The sequence below is a fragment of the Engystomops pustulosus genome, chromosome 8, assembly GCF_040894005.1.
Source record: "Engystomops pustulosus chromosome 8, aEngPut4.maternal, whole genome shotgun sequence".
In the NCBI taxonomy this organism is placed as follows: Eukaryota; Metazoa; Chordata; class Amphibia; order Anura; family Leptodactylidae; genus Engystomops; species Engystomops pustulosus.
In genome coordinates, this window is record NC_092418.1 from 18,348,989 (window position 1) to 18,373,326 (window position 24,338).

Consider the following 24,338-nt stretch of genomic DNA (forward strand, 5'->3'; position numbering starts at 1 on the left):
CTTCAAACCAATGGGTGGCAGAGAGGAACCAAAGGAGGTGAGCAAGAAGCGCTCAAATAATATCGGTACATGATAAAAGTTTGCCAGTATATTTTGTGGATTACACAGCAGGGTGGCGACAAAGTTAACAAGTTTGTTGTGGAAGCCATGAAAACAACCCAAAATTCTGCCTGACACAGCTCGTTTGATAAGGGGACCATGTATGCTTACAGTTCATGCCAGTCGCTGCACTGGCTGCCAGTCTCCTTTCGAATACAGTTTAAAATAATAATAACCCTCATCCATAAAGCTCTGTATAATGCTGCACCCCCCTACCTCTCCTCTCTTATCTCAGTCTATCGCTCAACCCGTGCTCTTAGATCCGCCAGTGATCTTAGATTAACCTCTACCCTAGTGCGGACCTCCCACTCGCGTCTCCAAGACTTCTCTAGAGCTGCACCAATTCTATGGAATGCTCTGCCCCGGACTATCAGACTAATACCTAACCTCCAAAGTTTCAAACGTGCTCTTAAAACCCATTTCTTTAGGCAAGCCTATAACACTCATTAACTGCATGAAGTTTTAACTCTTCTACTAACCCGTCCTGTGTCGTCCTCCCATCTGTTATCCAGCAACCAACAGGCACCAGACTTCTCTGCAGTCCCATTCACCCTGGACCTGGTATATAAGATGACGGCTGAGTGGTTCAAGCGACAGCAAATCCATTTATTATATTTTTTTCTATTCCCTAAGAAGAATGGCTTGACCATTAAATATTCTTTTACCTCGTGTTACCCCATCATCTTCATAAACCGTAAGCTCTGGTGAGCAGGGACCTCACTCCTGTTGTTCCATACAAATGTTGTGCTCTGTTACATTACATTTGTATTTGTTTCCTATGATTTGTAAAGCGCTGCAGAATATGATGACGCTATATAAATAAAGATTATTATTATTATGGAGGCAGTGAACTAGTAGTAGATTAAAGGTGCTGCAACTATGTTAGTTGGATCTTGTGATGGAGCTGGCGCTCTGCAGCCAGGCGAGCTTTCGCCAATCCAAGCCCCTGTTTCTAGGCTACTCCCCAAACAGCACTTCTAAGAACCTTTTGTATAAGATCAAGTGTAGTAGCGTTCTTATAAGTTTAGGATATGCCGGGTGAGGGGAATGTAAACAGATGCGCAAGAAGCGCTGAAATAATATCCCTAAATGGTAAAATTTTGCCAGTATATTTTGTGGATAACACAGCAGGGTGGCGACAAAGTTAACAACTTTGATGTGGAATCCATGAAAACAACCCAAATTTCTGCCTGACACACCTCGTTTGATAAAGGGACGATGTATGGAGGCAGCTATATGGACGACTTTTGGAGGTAGCAATGGAGACAACGTGTGGAGGCTGCTATGGAGACAATTTAATTTGGATAGTGCCTGTATGTGGCAGTCCCAAACATTTTTCAAACCAGAGGAGCAGGTAGGTGGCCCTCCAGTAAAATGGAATAGATTGAGTGCCTGTATGTGGCAGTCCCAAAAATGTTTCAAACCAGAGGAGCAGGTAGGTGGCCCTCCAGTAAAATGGAATAGATTGAGTGCCTGTATGTGGCAGTCCCAAAAATTCTTCAAACCAGAGGAGCAGGTAGGTGGCCCTGCAGTAAAATGGAATAGATTGAGTGCCTGTATGTGGCAGTCCCAAAAATGTTTCAAACCAGAGGAGCAGGTAGGTGGCCCTCCAGTAAAATGGAATAGATTGAGTGCCTGTATGTGGCAGTCCCAAAAATTGTTCAAACCAGAGGAGCAGGTAGGTGGCCCTGCAGTAAAATGGAATAGATTGAGTGCCTGTATGTGGCAGTCCCAAAAATGTTTCAAACCAGAGGAGCAGGTAGGTGGCCCTCCAGTAAAATGGAATAGATTGAGTGCCTGTATGTGGCAGTCCCAAAAATTGTTCAAACCAGAGGAGCAGGTAGGTGGCCCTGCAGTAAAATGGAATAGATTGAGTGCCTGTATGTGGCAGTCCCAAAAATGTTTCAAACCAGAGGAGCAGGTAGGTGGCCCTCCAGTAAAATGGAATAGATTGAGTGCCTGTATGTGGCAGTCCCAAAAATGTTTCAAACCAGAGGAGCAGGTAGGTGGCCCTCCAGTAAAATGGAATAGATTGAGTGCCTGTATGTGGCAGTCCCAAAAATTCTTCAAACCAGAGGAGCAGGTAGGTGGCCCTGCAGTAAAATGGAATAGATTGGGGGGGCGTGGCCAACTGCCGTAGGAGATGGACGCACTGTGTGCAAGCTCCTCTGTCCAGTGAAATATCCCCAGCCATCCTACCCTTGAAGGGGGTCTGACACCCCAGAAAGAGTCACCTCTATCTCCAGGGGGCTTATCGGGTCCCATACAAGTACCTCTGTCCGGGGAACTTTGTTGCTGACTGGCCCCCACGGATTCCCGGGCCTCATCCACTACCAGAGGACTTCTGGCTCCATCACAGCAGGGCCGGTGACTGCCGCTCCCCATCGCTGCCCCACCGGAGCATAAGGTGGGCTTTTGTGACTGTGGGGGGGTCTTTTCAGGCTGCGGCCTACTTGCGGCCTACCTGTGGCCCGAATCCCCGGCCTCGCCTGGTGGCGGCTCCCGGCGCATGTGCACCCTCACCCGGACCGGAAGTCGGAGGTTCACCGCTGGCTCCTACATCAGCCCAGCTCTGCCCAAAGCCCCATCTGGCCTCCGGATCCCTGTAGGAGCCTCCGCAGCCCGTTTCCAGCACCCAGCAGGCCCTGAGGCCCACAAGTTCAGCGAGGCCTACTAGGCCTCAGAAGCCTCGGCCTCGAGTAAATCTGCTGCCCGACCTTAGGGCTCTGCATCTGGGGAGGTGATCAGGAGCCTTCCCCAGGGACTACACTGTGGATCCCACTATTTGGTCCCCAGGACTATTGTCAGTAAGGGCCCCTGGACTCTGCTATACCTTCTGTTAAGGGGCTAAGACTGTATACTGCTCTTCCAGGCATAGGAGCATCTTCCCGGCGTCCGTTACGCATTCATCAGGACGGATTGCTGTGGTGTTCCTCCCCATTGTGTGCACCCTTTGCCTGGTTCCCCTGCTGGCAGCTGAATACCACACTCTGATACTCCAACATCAGGTCAGTTGTGCTGGCGAACGGCTTGTCTGTAATTTACTACCTCTATGCACCAGAGCGAGTGTGACGAGGAGCGTGGCTGGACCTTGAGGAAGATGGCCGCACACTGAGTGAGCTCTGCTACCCCGGTGCCAGAATTACCCTGAAAGAGAGGAGCTACCCTGGCCCCTAAAGCTAAAAAGGCCCCTGGAAGGGGAGTGAAGACCCCTGGACCACGACCAGCCACACCGAGAGGAGATACGACACTCACCCGGTACCTCCGCTCCGTTCCCGCCACTGAACTACCGGCGGGGCCTGCGCACAGTCGCAGAATGCCGGCGAAAACGGCTCCACCAGCATCACCGGGAGCCACGCCATCGCCCGCAGCCTCAGCGGGTAAGCGCGGCTCCCCGGACACCTCCATATTGCCCCCGCAGATACGGCGCCATGCGGTGGCCTCCCCGCAACACACGTCTTCCGGTAGCCATCTTGGCGCCCATGCGCCACAAGTGCAGCAGGCTTCCCCTCTGGCGCAGCAGCGACAGTCCTCAGGCGCATCGACTAAGGAGAAAAGACAGGGATCTCCTAGGCAGCAGCATGGAGGTGAGCAGATGTCCCAAACTATTGACCCTCTGCTTATTGATGATGGCTTGCCCCCTGCGGCATCAGGACAGGGAGACCTGCAAACACAGGCGCCGCCTCTCAGATCCCCGAATATATTGCAGCCAGGAGTGTTCACACCTGGGATTCCATATGTGCCGCTATCGCAGTCACTTGGTGACGACATCAGTGCTACTCCTGCTATGGCACACTATGCAGCACCTTCCCCAGAATGGGAGTCCTCACCCGAGCAACAATTTACCACCTCTGCTGAGGATAGGAGATTACCGGTCCCTGATCTCAACTGGCATGCCCACTTACAGAACCTGCCCACTAAAGAGGACTTTAAGTGTTTGATGGCTGAGGTCAAAGAAACCTTTAAAACTGAATTTTCGGAGATGAGACGTGACATCCAGTCCATGACGCAGAAAATTGACACCCTGGAAGCTGAGCAAGCAGATACAAAACGCCAAGTTTCTCATACGCAACAGGTTCTGCACACACAGTCCTCCATGCTACAGGATATGGCCAGACATCTGGAAGACCTGGATAACAGGGGCAGGCGCAACAATATTCGGGTGAGGGGCATCCCTGAGGTTGAGGGTAAGGAGGATGTCCGTTCTACTCTCCAAGCCTTGTTTTCTGCACTGCTGGGGGAACCGGAGACGCAAGTCAAACTAGACAGAGCACACCGAGCACTAAGGCCTAAATTGATGGGGACGAACCCGAGAGATATCATCTGCTGTGTCCACGATTTTGAGCTAAAAGAGCGTATTATGTCCCTGGCAAGGAAAAAGAGAGATTTCACTTTCAATGGCAAGGAGGTGCAGCTCTATCAGGACTTGTCAGCAATTACCCTTCAGAAGAGGAGGATTATGCGTCCGTTGCTGAATGTGTTACGTGAGCACGAGATCTCCTACAGATGGAACTTTCCATTTGCTCTATCGGCGACCAAAGATGGAGTCACGACCACACTATCTGCAAGTGCGGATTTGCAGGAATTCTGCAATGTCTGGGATATCCCGACTCCAGAGATGGATGATTGGGACCTTCTCCCTCCACCGAGGTTTCAGCGGCTAGATGGCAGCCAACCTCAGCAGAAACGAAGAAGACCGCGGAATAGAACCTCCTCTAGAGACCTGCGTGATTAAGGGCGACTGACCGCCCTGCTGCATATCCTTTACAGTTATCTTCTTGTGCCATGTTGGTCCAGGGGAGGGGGGTTTCTTTTATATAGTTGTACTTCCAGGGTACTTCCTCTCTTAATCTGTTAACTACTTACGTGCACTAAGGCACTGGGGTGCTTCTCCCGGTGTAACGTTTCATTGTAATTTACTGTTTAACCCCCTTTTTTTCTTAGGGTGTGATAAACTTGTGCTTCAGAGTGTTTATAGACCTTTAGAGGTCTCCGTTGCCACACTACCCCCCGTGAGTAGGTCCTGCTCAGACCTTACCCCCCTAGTTTTTAGGTGGTTAAGGATTCTGGATCAGCCGACTGTGCTCCCCGAGTTCAGGGGCAGACCGGCTGTATAGACCTACACTGGAGATAGGAGGGTTCTCCTCTCTCTAGTTTCGGTATTGTCATTCTATTTTTTCCCTCCCTACTTGGTTTGTCCTATTTATTTGTTTTCCCTTCCCTGTCGTACTTGATTGAGTGTCTGTCTCCCCGATTGTCTGTTGTGTCTTTGTCTGTTGGTCTTTGTTTTCTTTTTTGTCTCCCCTTCTGCTGTAGGGTGCTGTGTACGAGGGGCCTCATTCCCCGCACCTGGAAGAGGGGTGCCAGAGGCACTGATTAGATCCTCCCCGTTGGAGACCGTCCTGAGGTAAAATCTGCATAGGAGACACTACCTGCACCAACCCCACACGATAGCTGTTTAATTCACCATGGTCCAGTTCCTGACACTGAATGTGAAGGGGCTCAATTCGGCCCGTAAGCGTCGCCTCGCGCTTAATGAGCTGAAAAGATCTAGAGCCGATGTAGTGTTCCTGCAGGAAACGCACTTTGATACCACCGGGAACCTTAATTTTGCGAGGCATCTGTACCCTGTCTCCTATATGGCCTCCACCGATAATAAAAAGGCGGGAGTAGCGATTTTATTCTCTACTTCTTGTCCCATCGTCCCGGAAACAGTGACCTCGGATCCTAATGGGCGATACATTATCATTCAGGGTAAATTGTTTGGGTCCACAATTCTCTTATGCAATTTGTATGCCCCCAATAAGTCTCAGGTTCGGTTTGTCACCAAAGTCCTGAACAAATTGGCTAAACTCCCGCCAGCGCCATTACTGCTGGGGGGCGACTTTAACGTAATTTTTTCAGAAACCATGGACCGCTTAGCAGTAAACCCAACGCCCCCAGCAAGATCCCAAAACTCCATCTCCACGGCCTTCCGCAGGGTCATCCGACGTTTTGCCCTATATGATTTATGGAGGGTGGGCAACCCGGGCGACCGCTCTTTTACCTTCTACTCGGCCCCGCATGGCACGCACACCCGTATTGATTACTGGTTTGGAGACATACAAATACTGCGGCTGATGCAATCTGCAGAGGTGGGGGATATTTCCTGGTCAGATCATGCGCCAGTACACTTAACACTAAGGGAGGATTTCTCTTCAGTTAGGGCTTGTCACTGGCGCCTAAACGAGTCCCTTCTTAAAAAACCCTTAATTAAGGAGGAGCTTACTGCAGTCTTAAAAGAATATTTTCAATTTAATGAGGAATCTATACCCTCCATCCCTATGATCTGGGAGGCCCACAAAGCAGTTTTTAGGGGACACTGTATGGAGCAAGGGGCCAGACTCAAAAAGAATAGGCTGCACTTGGAAAGGGAACTGCGAAAGGAGATAGGCAAACAAGAGGCAGCACTTCTAGCTAAACCCACTAGGAGTCGCCTACGCCGATTGACAGAGACAAGGGAGCAGCTCCGGGAAATTCAAACGCAAGCGGTGGAGAAACTACTTGTGTTCACTAAACAAAGATATTATGAGCAAGCCAATAAACCGCACTCTCTGTTAGCGAGGTAGCTGAGGGAAAGGAGAGACCATCAGATCCCCCATGTCATACGGGATGCTGCAGGAGGCTTACTTCATGACCCGAGGGCAATAGCATCACGCTTCCATGAATTTTATGCCAAACTATATTCTCTACCAGATACCCTGCCCCGAGACGAGAGCCACAGGAAAGCAACGCTGGTTGATTTTTTAGAATCGTGCTCCCTTCCAGGGCTACCCCGGGAGGCTGTAGAGGCCCTCAACTATGACCTAACACCAGATGAGATAGGAGAGGTAATAAAGGAAATGCCCAATGGGAAGTCCCCTGGCCCGGATGGGCTCACATACTTGTACTATCAAGTTTTCTCCGATGTGTTGTTGCCCCGTATGACGAAGTTATTTAACACCTTCCTCAAAGGCGAACCCATGCCTGAGACCCTTACTCACTCATACATTACTCTCATCCCTAAACCGGGAAAAGACGCAACTGATTGTGCCAATTACAGGCCAATAGCACTCTTAAATACAGATTTGAAAATTTTTACGAAATTACTGGCCAATCGTTTGATTCAGTGGATCCCCCACCTGATCCATAAAGATCAGGTTGGGTTTGTCCCTGGTCGACAGGGGGGAGACAACACTAGGAGAATAATTGATCTCATTGACCTGGTTAACAAACGGGGGGATCAAGCTCTGGTGTTGAGCTTAGACGCGGAAAAGGCGTTTGATCGCCTTAGTTGGCCCTTTATGTTCCAGGTCATGGAACAAACCGGTATACGGGGCCCTTTCCTTCAGGCGTTGAAAGGGCTATACTCGAATCCCACAGCCCAAATCAAGCTCCCGCACGCATCTTCCCCACCTCTGCAGATACGCAATGGCACGCGACAGGGTTGCCCGCTATCCCCGCTTCTGTTCATACTGTGCATAGAGCCACTGGCCTCCATCATCAGGCAAGACCCTAATATTCATGGTATTGCGCTCCGGGATAAAGAATTCAAGTTGGCGCTTTTCGCGGACGATATTTTGCTTACTGTAACCCAGCCCCTTATCTCTCTGCCCAATTTACAGGCGCGGCTGGTACAATACGGGCGCTTATCCGGATACAAGGTCAACACTACTAAGACGGAGGCTATGCCGCTTAATTTACCACAACCATTAGTGGACAACCTCAAACTGTCCTTTAAATTCAACTGGAAAACGGACGCTATTAAATATTTGGGGATATTACTGACTCCTTCGTATGGCTCTCTCTATGCACAGAATTTCCCTGGGCTTTTCCGGGAGATAAGAACCTTACTGGATAAATGGAATTCCCTTCCCCTGTCTCTTTTTGGCAGGATAGCAGCGGTCAAAATGACCATCTTGCCTAAGTTGCTCTATGGCTTTGAGACGTTGCCAGTGTCGATCCCGCTAGGCGCCTTGCGATCTCTACAGGCGCTGATCTTGCATTTCATATGGGCCAAAAAGAGACATAGGGTTTCCAAGTCAGTCCTGTTATCCCACAAGTCTAGGGGAGGTTTGTCAGTGCCAGATATCACTAAGTATTATTGGGCGACCCACCTGAGACGCATTCCAGCCTGGTCCACTTTGTGGGCATTCTCCAAGTGGATGGAGATTGAAAAATTGTGGTTAGCCCCATTCCACCCCAACTCCTACCTCTGGTCTGAGAAACCACCCCCGACACCTAGCTCTTTGCTAGGTCCCATTGCCTTCACGATCAGGGTTTGGAAGGCTTGTATGAACAAATTCCCTTTGGTGTCACAGTGTTCTCCGATGCAGTCTTTTTTACATACTCCTTCCTTGCAGTGTGCAGGGGCTATGCAGGATTTCAAGCCCTGGCATGAGAAGGGGTTATTCAGATTTGCAGACATTGTGGACTACCGGGATAGGAAGATTTTACCCTTTGAGGCCCTGCGAGACAAGTTCAACCTCCCGCCCTCCGCCAATCTGCACTATATGCGGATCAGACATCTGCTGCAATCCATAGAGGGTACTGAGACGGTCTCGGTGCCTACGGTTTTTGAGCACATATGTAAAAATGCCACTCAAACGGCTGGTCTTATATCAGACATTTATATGGTATTATTACACCCGGACCCAGAAGAGGTGATCGCACATCCATACATGACCAAGTGGGAGGCCATAGTGGGGGAGACGATATCACAGGAGACTTGGCAGTTGATCTGGCGGAGGGCTGCAGAGACGTCTCGTTGTGCCACGAACAAGGAAAACCAGTATAAGCTAATGTTGCAGTGGTACCACACACCCTCTTTGCTGCATAGACTGTTCCCTGACACACCTGACATCTGCTGGCGTTGTGGTCTCGCTGGCGGGACCCTTCAGCACATCTTTTGGAGCTGCCCATTCATACAGCCCTTCTGGCAAGAGGTAAAGACTCTTGTTCAAGCAGTCACAGCGGTAGATGCCCCGCTCTCCCCTCTATTCTATCTACTGAATGTCTCTCCCCAACCCCTGGCCAAGACAACCACCAAAATGTGTCTGCACATACTCACTGCAGCCAGGTGCCTGATATTGCAATTTTGGAAGAGACAGGCCCCCCCCTCTCGCCTTGACCTTCTCTCCAGAGTGAGAGGTATTCGCACAATGGAATCCCTAACTGCTTCCTTGGACAATCGTATTCAGGCTTTTGATAAGGTGTGGAACCAGTGGGACCGTTTCTGGGCAGAGGAGTTGGGGCGTGAGGAGGGGTGAAGCGGTCATCCAATGGATTGGGGGGAATCCTTTTTCATTGTTTACATGTCGTTTGTCGTTTCTGTGAGTATGAATGGTACCCTTGTGTCTCTATTATTGGTTGTTTTTTTTCGTTATGGGTTATTAGGATCATTGCTAGGAAGGTGTTAATACTTAGGCGAGTATGTTTGATTGTAACCTCTAGCGGTGAGGCCAAATATTTCATAAATCCGATGCAGTTCCTGACTGCCCATTTATAGGCCTCTGCACTGTTAGGATTCTGTGTAACATGATAACACACCTGGAATCGTTGTTTACCTATTATGTTTGATAAATGAATAATTTCTAGCCAAAGTAACAGATTGGTGTAAATTCCTGCTCCTAGATCTTGTTTTTTATATGTTTAAATTGAAAAATTTTATTGCCTGTTTATATGCTGACATGTGTCATCACATTGTATGTTAAACGTTTAATAAAAATACAATTATAAAAAAAAAAAATGGAATAGATTGAGTGCCTGTATGTGGCAGTCCCAAAAATGTTTCAAACCAGAGGAGCAGGTAGGTGGCCCTCCAGTAAAATGGAATAGATTGAGTGCCTGTATGTGGCAGTCCCAAAAATTCTTCAAACCAGAGGAGCAGGTAGGTGGCCCTCCAGTAAAATGGAATAGATTGAGTGCCTGTATGTGGCACTCACAAAAATTGTTTCAAACAGAGGACCGGGTAGGTGGCCCTCCAGAAAAATTAAATGCATGAAGTACTATAGCAAGAGCCAGTGGGCCCTGTCAAAAAATAGCCATTTTCCTCTGCTTTACTGTACAAAGAGGAGGAGAAGGAGGAAAATGAGGAGGAGGAGGAGGAGTGGATCAATTATTCAGGTTGAGCTTCCTTCACCTGGTGGAGATTGGAAATTCTGAGAAATCCAGCCTTTATTCATTTTAATAAGCGTCAGCCTGTCAGCGCTGTCAGTCGACAGGCGTGTACGCTTATCGGTGATGATGCCACCAGCTGCACTGAAAACCCGCTCGGACAAGACGCTAGCGGCAGGGCAGGCAAGAACCTCCAAGGCGTACAGCGCCAGTTCGTGCCACATGTCCAGCTTTGAAACCCAGTAGTTGTAGGGAGCTGTGTGATCATTTAGGACGATGGTATGGTCAGCTACGTACTCCCTCACCATCTTTCTGTAAAGATCAGCCCTACTCTGCCGAGACTGGGGACAGGTGACAGTGTCTTGCTGGGGTGACATAAAGCTGGCAAAAGCCTTGTAAAGCGTACCCTTGCCAGTGCTGGACAAGCTGCCTGCTCGCCTACTCTCCCTCGCTACTTGTCCCGCAGAACTACGCACTCTGCCGCTAGCGCTGTCAGAAGGGAAATACTGTTTCAGCTTGTGCACCAGGGCCTGCTGGTATTCATGCATTCTCACACTCCTTTCCTCTGCAGGGATGAGAGTGGGAAGATTTTGCTTGTACCGTGGGTCCAGGAGAGTGAACACCCAGTAATCGGTGCTGGAATAAATTCTTTGAACGCGAGGGTCACGGGATAGGCAGCCTAGCATGAAATCTGCCATATGCGCCAGAGTACCAACGCGTAAGAATTCACTCCCCTCACTGGCCTGACTGTCCATTTCCTCCTCCTCCAACTCCTCCAACTCCTCTTCTTCTGCCCATACACGCTGAACAGTGAAGGACTCAACAATGGTCCCCTCTTGTGTCTCGCCAACATTCTCCTCCTCTTCCTCCTCATCCTCCTCCACCTCCACCTCCTCCGATATGCGCTGAGAAACAGACCTCAGGGTGCTTTGGCTATCAACAAGGGAATATTCTTCCCCCGTCTCTTGTGACGAGCGCAAAGCTTCCGACTTCATGCTGACCAGAGAGTTTTTCAACAGGCCAAGCAGCGGGATGGTGAGGCTGATGATGGCGGCATCGCCACTGACCATCTGTGTTGACTCCTCAAAGTTACTCAGCACCTGACAGATATCAGACATCCACGTCCACTCCTCATTGTAGACTTGAGGAAGCTGACTGACCTGACTACCAGTTCTGGTGGAAGTTGACATCTGGCAGTCTACAATCGCTCTGCGCTGCTGGTAAACTCTGGATAACATGGTCAGTGTTGAATTCCACCTCGTGGGCACGTCGCACAACAGTCGGTGAGCGGGCAGTTGGAGGCGGCGCTGCGCTGCCCTGAGAGTGGCAGCATCTGGGCTGGACTTCCTGAAATGCGCACAGATGCGGCGCACCTTCGTGAGCAAATCAGACAGATTGGGGTATGTCTTGAGGAAACGCTGCACTATCAGATTTAACACATGGGCCAGGCATGGCACATGTGTCAGTCTGCCGAGTTGCAGAGCCGCCACCAGGTTACGGCCGTTGTCACACACAACCATTCCCGGCTTGAGGTTCAGCGGTGCCAGCCACAGATCAGTCTGCGCCGTGATGCCCTGTAATAGCTCTTGGGCGGTGTGCCTTTTGTCGCCTAGGCTCAGCAGTTTGAGCACCGCCTGCTGTCGCTTAGCGACGGCACTGCTGCTGTGCCTAGAGCTACCGACTGATGGCGCCGTGCCCACGGATGGTAGTTCGGAGGAGGAGGTGGAGGAGGGGTGGGAGGAGGAGGAGGCATAGTAGGCCTGAAACACCTGGACCGAGGTAGGCCCCGCAATCCTCGGCGTCGGCAGTATATGAGCAGCCCCAGGGTCAGACTCGGTCCCAGCCTCCACCAAGTTAACCCAATGTGCCGTCAGCGATATATAGTGGCCCTGCCCGGCAGCACTCGTCCACGTGTCCGTGGTCAGGTGGACCTTGTCAGAAACGGCGTTGGTCAGGGCACGGATGATGTTGTCTGACACGTGCTGGTGCAGGGCTGGGACGGCACATCGGGAAAAGTAGTGGCGGCTGGGGACCGAATACCGAGGGGCGGCCGCCGCCATGAGGTTGCGAAAGGCCTCGGTCTCTACTAGCCTATAGGGCAGCATCTCCAGGCTAAGCAATCTGGAGATGTGCACATTAAGGGCTTGGGCGTGCGGGTGGGTTGCACTATATTTGCGTTTCCGCTCCAGCGTCTGGGGTATGGAGAGCTGAACGCTGGTGGATGCTGTGGAGGATCGTGGAGGCGACGATGGGGTTTTTGTGGCAGGGTCCTGGGCAGGGGGCTGACTAGCAGCTGACACAGGGGAAGGAGCAGTGGTGTGCACGGCCGGAGGTGAACGGGCTTGTTGCCACTGAGTGGGGTGCTTAGCATTCATATGCCTGCGCATACTGGTGGTAGTTAAGCTAGTAGTGGTGGAACCCCTGCTGAGCCTGGTTTGGCAAATGTTGCACACCACAGTCCGTCGGTCATCCGGTGTTTCCTTAAAGAACCTCCACACTTCTGAAGATCTAGCCCTCGCCGCAAGAGCCCTCACCACGGGAGCTTCACTAGTTGACAGTGGCGCTGATGCACCAGCTCTGGCCCTGCCTCTCCGTCTGGCCCCACCACTGCCTCTTCCAACCTGTTCAGGTCGAGGACTCTCCTCCGTCTCAGAAGCACTGTGTTCACCCGGCCTCTCAACCCAGCTTGGGTCTGTCACCTCATCATCCTCCGATCCCTCAGTCTGCTCCCCCCTCGGACTTCCTGCCCTGACAACAACTTCCCCACTGTCTGACAACCGTGTCTCCTCATCGTCGGACACCTCTTTACACACTTCCACTACGTCAAGAAGGTCATCATCACCCACAGACTGTGACTGGTGGAAAACCTGGGCATCGGAAAATTGCTCAGCAGCAACCGGACAAGTGGTTTGTGACTGTGGGAAGGGTCCAGAAAACAGTTCCTCAGAGTATGCCGGTTCAAATGGCAAATTTTCCTGGGAGGGGGCAGACTGGGGGGGAGGAGGCTGAGGTGCAGGAGCTGGAGGAGTGGGGATTTCGGTGACATGGGTGGACTGCGTGGAAGACTGACTGGTGGTGGACAAATTGCTCGAAGCATTGTCAGCAATCCACGACATCACCTGTTCGCACTGTTCTGGCCTCAACAGTGCTCTACCACGAGTCCCAGTAACTTCAGACATGAACCTAGGGAGTGTAGCTCTGCGGCGTTCCCCTGCTCCCTCATCAGCAGGTGGTGTCTCACCCCGCCCAGGACCACGGCCTCTGACCCCTGCAGTAGTTGGACGCCCACGTCCCCGCCCTCGTCCTCTACCCCTAGCCCTGGGGTTAAACATTTTTAAAATGAGAGTTATAACTTTTTTTTTTTTTTTTACTTTTTTTTGTTTTTTTTTGTGTTTTTTTGTGTTTTTTGTTTTTTTTTGTGTTTTTTGTTTTTTTTTGAGTTTTTAGAACCAAACAATCCTATCCTATTGCTATGGCTATTTTCTAGCCAAGTATCAAAGGAAGCACACTACTATGCCAGATGAGATGACACTGAGTTAGTGCCTAATAGAAATCCAACCCCTACTGAATTTTCCCACTTCAGCCTTTGCTATGGATATGTGCGCCACTAAGCGCAGAACACAGCGGTCGCAAGTCTCACTACAAATTGCTCAGAATTGGCAAGTACATGCACTGCAGAAACTACAGCCACCAGCAGATCAACCAGAAATCAAATATATAGAACGCTACTGTAGGCTTCAAGAAGCTATTTGTATTCTCCTATGGCTATTTTCTAGCCAAGTATCAAAGGAAGCACACTACTATGCCAGATGAGATGACACTGAGTTAGTGCCTAATAGAAATCCAACCCCTACTGAATTTTACCACTTCGGCCTTTGCTATGGATATGTGCGCCACTAAGCGCAGAACACAGCGGTCGCAAGTCTCACTACAAATTGCTCAGAATTGGCAAGTACATGCACTGCAGAAACTACAGCCACCAGCAGATCAACCAGAAATCAAATATATAGAACGCTACTGTAGGCTTCAAGAAGCTATTTGTATTCTCCTATGGCTATTTTCTAGCCAAGTATCAAAGGAAGCACACTACTATGCCAGATGAGATGACACTGAGTTAGTGCCTAATAGAAATCCAACCCCTACTGAATTTTCCCACTTCAGCCTTTGCTATGGATATGTGCGCCACTAAGCGCAGAACACAGCGGTCGCAAGTCTCACTACAAATTGCTCAGAATTGGCAAGTACATGCACTGCAGAAACTACAGCCACCAGCAGATCAACCAGAAATCAAATATATAGAACGCTACTGTAGGCTTCAAGAAGCTATTTGTATTCTCCTATGGCTATTTTCTAGCCAAGTATCAAAGGAAGCACACTACTATGCCAGATGAGATGACACTGAGTTAGTGCCTAATAGAAATCCAACCCCTACTGAATTTTCCCACTTCGGCCTTTGCTATGGATATGTGTGCCACTAAGAGCTAAACACAACGGTAGCAAGTCCCCCTGCTAATTCCTCACAAAATGGTAATAGATGCAAATTAAAATAAAAAAAGTAGAACGTTATTGTAGCCCTAAGAAGGGCTGTTGGGTTCTTTGAGAATCACTCCTGCCTAACAGTAAGCTAATAGAACACCCTAACGCTTTCCCTGACCAGCAGCAGCTCTCTCCCTAGCGGCATCCAGAGACAGAATGATCCGAGCAGCGCGGCCAGCGGCTAGTCTATCCCAGGGTCACCTGATCTGGCCAGCCAACCACTGCTATCGACGTGTAAGGGTACCACGTCATGCTGGGTGGAGTGCAGAGTCTCCTGGCTTGTGATTGGCTCTGTTTCTGGCCGCCAAAAAGCAAAACGGCGGGAGCTGCCATTTTCTCGAGCGGGCGAAGTATTCGTCCGAGTAACGAGCAGTTTCGAGTACCCTAATGCTCGACCGAGCATCAAGCTCGGACGAGCATGTTCGCTCATCTCTAGTAACAATGCCTTATACTGAGCTGCAATACAAGTCACAGAGTGTAACAATGCCTTATACTGAGCTGCAATACTAGTCACAGAGTGTAACAATGCCTTATACTGAGCGGCAATACTAGTCACAGAGTGTAACAATGCCTTATACTGAGCTGCAATACAAGTCACAGAGTGTAACAATGCCTTATACTGAGCTGCAATACTAGTCACAGAGTGTAACAATGCCTTATACTGAGCGGCAATACTAGTCACAGAGTGTAACAATGCCTTATACTGAGCTGCAATACTAGTCACAGAGTGTAACAATGCCTTATACTGAGCTGCAATACAAGTCACAGAGTGTAACAATGCCTTATACTGAGCTGCAATACAAGTCACAGAGTGTAACAATGCCTTATACTGAGCGGCAATACTAGTCACAGAGTGTAACAATGCCTTATACTGAGCTGCAATACTAGTCACAGAGTGTAACAATGCCTTATACTGAGCGGCAATACTAGTCACAGAGTGTAACAATGCCTTATACTGAGCTGCAATACAAGTCACAGAGTGTAACAATGCCTTATACTGAGCGGCAATACTAGTCACAGAGTGTAACAATGCCTTATACTGAGCGGCAATACAAGTCACAGAGTGTAACAATGCCTTATACTGAGGGGCAATACTAGTCACAGAGTGTAACAATGCCTTATACTGAGCTGCAATACTAGTCACAGTGTGTAACAATGCCTTATACTGAGCTGCAATACTAGTCACAGAGTGTAACAATGCCTTATACTGAGCGGCAATACTAGTCACAGAGTGTAACAATGCCTTATACTGAGCTGCAATACTAGTCACAGAGTGTAACAATGCCTTATACTGAGCTGCAATACAAGTCACAGAGTGTAACAATGCCTTATACTGAGCTGCAATACTAGTCACAGAGTGTAACAATGCCTTATACTGAGCTGCAATACTAGTCACAGAGTGTAACAATGCCTTATACTGAGGGGCAATACTAGTCACAGAGTGTAACAATGCCTTATACTGAGCTGCAATACTAGTCACAGACTGTAACAATGCCTTATACTGAGCTGCAATACTAGTCACAGAGTGTAACAATGCCTTATACTGAGCTGCAATACTAGTCACAGACTGTAACAATGCCTTATACTGAGCTGCAATACAAGTCACAGAGTGTAACAATGCCTTATACTGAGCGGCAATACTAGTCACAGAGTGTAACAATGCCTTATACTGAGGGGCAATACAAGTCACAGAGTGTAACAATGCCTTATACTGAGCTGCAATACTAGTCACAGAGTGTAACAATGCCTTATACTGAGCGGCAATACTAGTCACAGAGTGTAACAATGCCTTATACTGAGCTGCAATACAAGTCACAGAGTGTAACAATGCCTTATACTGAGCGGCAATACTAGTCACAGAGTGTAACAATGCCTTATACTGAGCTGCAATACTAGTCACAGAGTGTAACAATGCCTTATACTGAGCGGCAATACTAGTCACAGAGTGTAACAATGCCTTATACTGAGCGGCAATACTAGTCACAGAGTGTAACAATGCCTTATACTGAGCTGCAATACAAGTCACAGAGTGTAACAATGCCTTATACTGAGCGGCAATACTAGTCACAGAGTGTAACAATGCCTTATACTGAGCGGCAATACTAGTCACAGAGTGTAACAATGCCTTATACTGAGCTGCAATACTAGTCACAGAGTGTAACAATGCCTTATACTGAGGGGCAATACTAGTCACAGAGTGTAACAATGCCTTATACTGAGGGGCAATACTAGTCACAGAGTGTAACAATGCCTTATACTGAGGGGCAATACTAGTCACAGAGTGTAACAATGCCTTATACTGAGCTGCAATACAAGTCACAGAGTGTAACAATGCCTTATACTGAGCTGCAATACTAGTCACAGAGTGTAACAATGCCTTATACTGAGCTGCAATACTAGTCACAGAGTGTAACAATGCCTTATACTGAGCTGCAATACTAGTCACAGAGTGTAACAATGCCTTATACTGAGCGGCAATACAAGTCACAGAGTGTAACAATGCCTTATACTGAGGGGCAATACTAGTCACAGAGTGTAACAATGCCTTATACTGAGCTGCAATACTAGTCACAGAGTGTAACAATGCCTTATACTGAGCGGCAATACTAGTCACAGAGTGTAACAATGCCTTATACTGAGCGGCAATACTAGTCACAGAGTGTAACAATGCCTTATACTGAGCTGCAATACAAGTCACAGAGTGTAACAATGCCTTATACTGAGCTGCAATACTAGTCACAGAGTGTAACAATGCCTTATACTGAGGGGCAATACTAGTCACAGAGTGTAACAATGCCTTATACTGAGCGGCAATACTAGTCACAGAGTGTAACAATGCCTTATACTGAGCGGCAATACAAGTCACAGAGTGTAACAATGCCTTATACTGAGGGGCAATACTAGTGGGCGACTTCTATGAGCAGCCGTTATTTAGTTGGTGGTAATTGAGGGGCTTTATTATATATATCATACATTATGGGGGCCACAGTTAGGGGAGGCAGCATCAGGGGTGAAGTCACCTGCTACAAAGCAGGACCTGACACTTAAAAATAGTTTTTGTCACAGCAGATGAAAATATATATATATAAAGATACATTACTACAGAGTGGGGCGAGAGGCCTTTCTACGGCTCATCAGACGGCTAGGGTCGCCCCTGGGTGTAGGTTAGGGGGGTTAGGGGTAACGGCTGAGGGTTTGCTTAATGCTTCTCATGTTTTATCTCACTTTCCAGAAAGTTTCCAGATAACTTATTTGGACACTGAATGACAGTTTTCTTGGGGCGCTGTCTGATCTGTGTTTTTATAATTTTGGGGTCTGGTTTCCAGCTATGTTCACACGTTGCAGCCTCCACTGTGTGACTCTGCTCTTACATCAGCATTTAGCAGTTTCGTCTACAAGATGGCAGAGAAATCAGGATAATATAAACTCATTATCAATTTACCAAAAAATACCTGTTTGCACAGGAACTATATTGGTTTTTCCCCGTATAAAGTAGCAGTATTATTTCGGCATTATATGGCAGTATTCATTTGGCAGCGAATGGTGGTATTCTGGGGCCTGTGTTACACATTGTGAAGATACAGGGGGATGATGGCCTATGGAAAATGTCATAAATAACCCAGAAAATCCTTAGATGTAGATGTGAAAAAGTGGCAGCCGAAAAACTATGGTATACGTGCCCCATATACTCCTCTGGATGCACAATACCATTTGTATGAGCTCTCCATGGTCTGACCTGTCACTCTGTTGTGCAGACAGCATTCTCTTACATTGGGGCTCATTCACTAAGGATGGCACTTTTGTCGGACTGTTCGCCTTTTTCGGGGATTACATGGCTTGGACAGGTATTTAACAGGGGTTTGAGCTGGGATTGTGTCGCACGCGATCGTATGGTGGCACGGGCTGCGCTGCATTCATGGACAGAAATTGGGGGGCGGTGTCATCGGACGATCCGAGGGATTCGGACTGAGCGCGGGATTTAACTTTCAAATTGTGTTGCAATCCAATGCACTTACATGCACCAGGAAGAAGAAGGTGAACTCCGGGGACCTGAGCGGGGAAGCGACACATGCAGGATATCGGGCGCACAAGCCTAGTGAATAGCGGCAGAGTGCATTATACACGGACAATCCACTTTCGGGAACTTCGTCGGACAGGTAAGTAAATGTGCCCCTTTGTGACAGGAATGTAATGTCACCACACGGAGAGTCAAGGACCAAACTAGAGGCAAATGACCTGAATAAAATCAGTGCAGCCACCTAGAGGTGTAACCCGCCGTAAAAACGTGATTCGGGCCCTTAGTAAATGACCCCCAAGATGTCACATACAGCCTAGAATAACCACACTCTGCCCCCCTCATATATCATATACCCCTCACAACACAACTGACCCCCACATTTTATAAAAAGACCACCAGAATAAATTGACCCCCCCCCCCATATTGCACAGGGTTCTAAACTTATTATGGGGACAATAAATATTAATATTCATTATAGACCACTGTGTATAATATACTGTATATTGCCCCAATAATAAAAGAGTTCTTATTATGGGGGCAATTATATATAAATATACATAATTATTCATTATAGGGGGTTTCTATTAATGGGGCATATAGTAACAGTGCTCCCCACAATAGCCAATATAGTCACAGTGTACCCTCAGTAGCCAATACAGTGATAGTGCCGAAACGTCACTGTGCCTGCCTTCACTGTTTCCACAGTAGTCAACTGTCACAGTGTCCCCATAGGAGGCCAATATAATCACAGAGGCTCCACAGTACCCAACATAGTCACAGTGCTCCAAAATAGTGACAGCGCCCCCACAGTAGCCAATACAGTCACAGTGCACCTACAGTAGCCAATACAGTCACAGTGCACCTACAGTAGCCAATACAGTCACAGTGTATCTACAGTAGCCAATACAGTCACAGTGCACCTACAGTAGCAAATATCGTCACAGTGCACCTACAGTAGCCAATACAGTCACAGTGTACCTACAGTAGCCAATACAGTCACAGTGCACCTACAGTAGCAAATATCGTCACAGTGTCTCACAGAAGCCAATACAGTCACAGTGCACCTACAGTAGCCAACATAGTCACAGGCTTTAATCTCACAGGCTACAAGCTTACTTAAGGACACAGTACAATTAATGGTAAATGATCAAGTAATACCACATACTGCATAAATAATACTATCACAAAGGTCCTTTACAATATAACCAGACAGTTATCATACAATATTACCATACTGTATCCTAATGATTCTACCGTACTGTGGTTAAGTAATACTACAACACCATGTATAATTAATACTATCATGTAGTTCCTTTGTAATATAACCATATAGCTGTCACATAATATAACCAAGCAGTAACCAGATAATATGACAGTACTATAATAAAGTTATACCACCACATAGTGCGATCATGTAGCACCCAATGATGATAGCCTCTGGTATAGTACCGCAATATACTGCCTAAATAATAGCGCTCAGGAGTATGGTGAGGCTCTGCAAGGTATTTTTGGGTGACATCTTGCGTTTAGCACAGGTCTATTCTATTTATGTCTGGAGCTGCAGGGGAAATAGATGAGAAGTAAGTGCACCCTCTGCCCAGCGCAGCCCCTGCAGCCACAGTGGGTGTAAGTGAGTTCAGTGATGTGTGCGCTTGTTCTGCACACATGGAAACGTGTTGTGCGAGTCATCGTGGGTGGATGTGACTGATGGCGGGCGCTGCAGAGATGTTACACTTCATTTCGCAATTAAACTTAATTTCCTTTTAAAAAATGAAGCTGTAGCTTGAGGCTACACAGAAGATGATAGTAGGCAGGAGGGTTACAGCAATACAGCCCCATGACTCGTCTGCGGATTTCTTGGGGTTCTACTCTCTGCCCTCCCGGGGGCTCCAAACATTTCCTAATATGTCTTACCACAATCTGTTACACCTCCATAGAGGTAGACGGACTTGTGGTAAAAAAATAAGCCCTGCATTGTCATACTGTTGGCAGGTAGTGGCACAGCATGGCGGTATTAACTGCATTCTATATGGCAGTATTAATTGCATTCTACATGGTGGTATTAATTGCATTCTACATGGCGGTATTAATTGATTTCTACATGGCAGTATTATATGCATTCTACATGGCAGTATTAATTGATTTCTACATGGCGGTATTACCTTATATACTCGAGTATAAGCCTAGTTTTTCAGCACAAAATTTGTGCTCAAAAACCCTAACTCGGCTTATACTCGAGTCAACTAAAAACATAAAGACAACTCATCTTTCTGACGTCACCCATAGGTCCTCTGAGACAGTCTGAGACAGAAGAAGACCTATGGGGGACGTCGGAAAGATGAGTACAGTGTTATTTTTTTTCCTACTACAGGGGCTGGGCAGGCTGTATGCTACAGGGGTTGGGCAGGCTGTATGCTACAGGGGCTCGCAGACTATATACTGGGAGGCTGTAACCAATGCATTTCCCACCCTCGGCTTATACTCGAGTCAATAGGTTTTCCCAGTTTTTTGTGTTGAAATTAGGGGTCTCGGCTTATACTCGGGTCGGCTTATACTCGAGTATATACGGTAATTGCATTCTACATGGCAGTATTAATTGCATTCTACATGGCGGTATTAATTGCATTCTACATGGCGGTATTAATTGCATTCTACATGGCGGTATTAATTGATTTCTACATGGCAGTATTATATGCATTCTACATGGCGGTATTAATTGCATTCTACATGGCAGTATTAATTGCATTCTACATGGCGGTATTAATTGCATTCTACATGGCGGTATTAATTGCATTCTACATGGCGGTATTAATTGCATTCTACATGGCAGTATTATATGCATTCTACATGGCAGTATTATATGCATTCTACATGGCTTTTGGCGCACACGAACGGATTTTGGCGCATCGGCGCCAGCTTCCACGCGCCAGAAATCGGGGGTGGGCCGTCAGACAATCCGACGGATTCGGACTACGTGCAGGATTTAACATTTCAAATTGTGTCACAAGACACGCACTTACAAGCACCAGGAAAAGAAGGTGAACTCCGGCGGACCTCGGTGGGGAAGCAATGGATGCAGGAACATGGGCGCACGATCTTCGTCGGATCGCCCGGATCGCGACAGGACCGTGTAAGTAATTTTATTTTAGTGCCCTGTGTGAGCATCATTTAGCATTTTATTGCAGAAATACTTTCCCTTTGTACTGTGATATTATTTGAGCGCTGTGTACTGGTATCTGGAAGTCACTGTATTGTGGTATTATTTGAACACTATTGTGCTATGACTTACACACTGGCAGTATTATTTCAATACTGTAATTCTGCCTTATCTACCGTATTGTAGTATTATTCAAGCATTATGCTGTGATACATACTATTTGAGCACTGTGTGGGGGTATTATTTAGTCACTATATTGTGTTATTATTTAGATGCTAATTGATAGATCGGCTTTTATAGTGGTAGTATTATTTAAAAACTGTCCGTCTTAAATATTTATAACTATTATAGTATTCTTCTCTCATTTATACTGTTATTATTCGAGGACTATTTTGTGGTAGTACTCTAGTTTGCACACAGTAAGGTGGTACAATGTGACACTACACAGCCCTATTATTTAGTAATAGTACGTATAAGGTGTACTTAGTAGCATTATATGGATACTATATTGCGTCCTTGTATTACCATGAAATAGTATGGGGATATTTTGTCACTACTTTGATGATCATCAGTTTTTAGTACTAGCTGTATAGGTTAGTAACTTTATATTGACACTGTATCCTGTTATTATTTGGACACTCTATGGTATAATTATTGTGTAATGGGGCATTGACATGGCGGTATTGTTTATAGCCTTTACATATCATAGTTGTGTTCTATTGGCTCAGAGTGTTCAGCCACAGGGTCCCTCACAGATCTTAATACATTTAAGAAGAATGTGGACACCGATTCTGGTTTTTACACAATTCATGAGCCAAAGTTCTTTAAAAGAAACCTGTCACCAGATCTGACCCCACAGGTCGGAGATAATGGGGCAGATTTACTTACCTGGTCCATTCTCGATCCAGTGGCGCGTTCTCTGCGGTGGATTCGGGTCTTCCAGCGATTCACTAAGGCAGTTCATCGGACATCCACCAGATGTCGCTGCTGCGCTGAAGTTCCCCGAGGTCCGCCGGAATGCACCATCCTATACCTGGTGAAGGTAAGCGCAAGTCCCGCGACACTTTTTTTTTTTTATATGCGGTTTTTCCGAATCCGTCGGGTTATCGTTCGGCCACGCCCCCGATTTCCGTCGCTTGCATGCCGGCGCGGATGCCCCACAATCCGATCGCGTGTGCCAAAAACCCCGGGGCAATACAGGGAAAATCGGTGCAAATCGGAAATATTGGGGTAACACGTCAGGAAAACGCGAATCAGGCCCTTAGTAGATGACCCCCAAAATGTCCCTAGAATTCTTTATCTGAATTCTTATTACTTTCCCTGCAAAGTCAAGTGAAAATGAGCAGAGAAGAGTCAGATTTTACCTGAGATAAGTCAAGTTTAGAGACTGCAGGATGAGGGTCATTTCATACGTCCCATTCTTCAGTTCTATAGAATCTAGAAATATTCTGCTGCTGTCATATTAAAGATAAGAACTTCATCTATTACCTTTCACAATGGTTCTGTGAGATACAGAATTGGAGAAACAAAAAGTTAAAACAAAGATAGGAATTGGATTTTTATCAGCAGCTTCCATCTCCATCTATGTCTTTAAAGGACATCTACCACCAGGATGAATGGTTGTATGTAAATGAGCCTGAGGGGCTCCAAGCTCCATAGGTGTTAATGGAGCCTGGAGCCCCTCAGGCTCATTTGCATACAGTTATTCATCCTGGTGGTAGATAACCTTTAACTGCTTTTAACTACAGTCCTGAAAGACTCTCATCTAATATGACACCAGCACCATGTTTCTAGGTGATGTAGAGCCAAAGATAAGGGCATCTGAACTGAATTCTGTACACTACAGCCTCAAACCTTGACTTATCTTGGGAAAATATGACTCTTCTCTGTTCTAGTGGTCTGTCCCATCAATTTAAAGTGGTCATTATAATCTGGAGGACAACAAGGGCTCAATTTAATCCCCATAGGAGGAATAAGGTATGACATGAGATTCAATAAGCGCTCATTGTATAGAAACAATTGTGTAACAACAATTCTCAGAATTGCAAGGACTTTAAGAGCCAGAAAAAGGAGCAGGACCAGTTTCTAGGACAGTACCGGGAACCATTAAGCATTGTATAATAGCTAATTGTGTATTGTGGCCATCAACTTGTAACCAAAAGGTCAGAGGTCAGAGCTTAGGTTATCAGAGTTAAAGGGGATGTCTACGGGGTGAAAAATTTGACCGCTTTCTTCCAAACAGCGCCAAAGTTGATGGTGGTTTGGGCCCCTATTGCACCGGAAAGAATTCTCACTGTGCAAATATGATAAAGCCGCATCTGCTCCATCTCTATCATGATCTGTAAAGATGGAGGGTGAGAGTGCGGAGACCAGGGGGGACAAGTCTGTCAAACC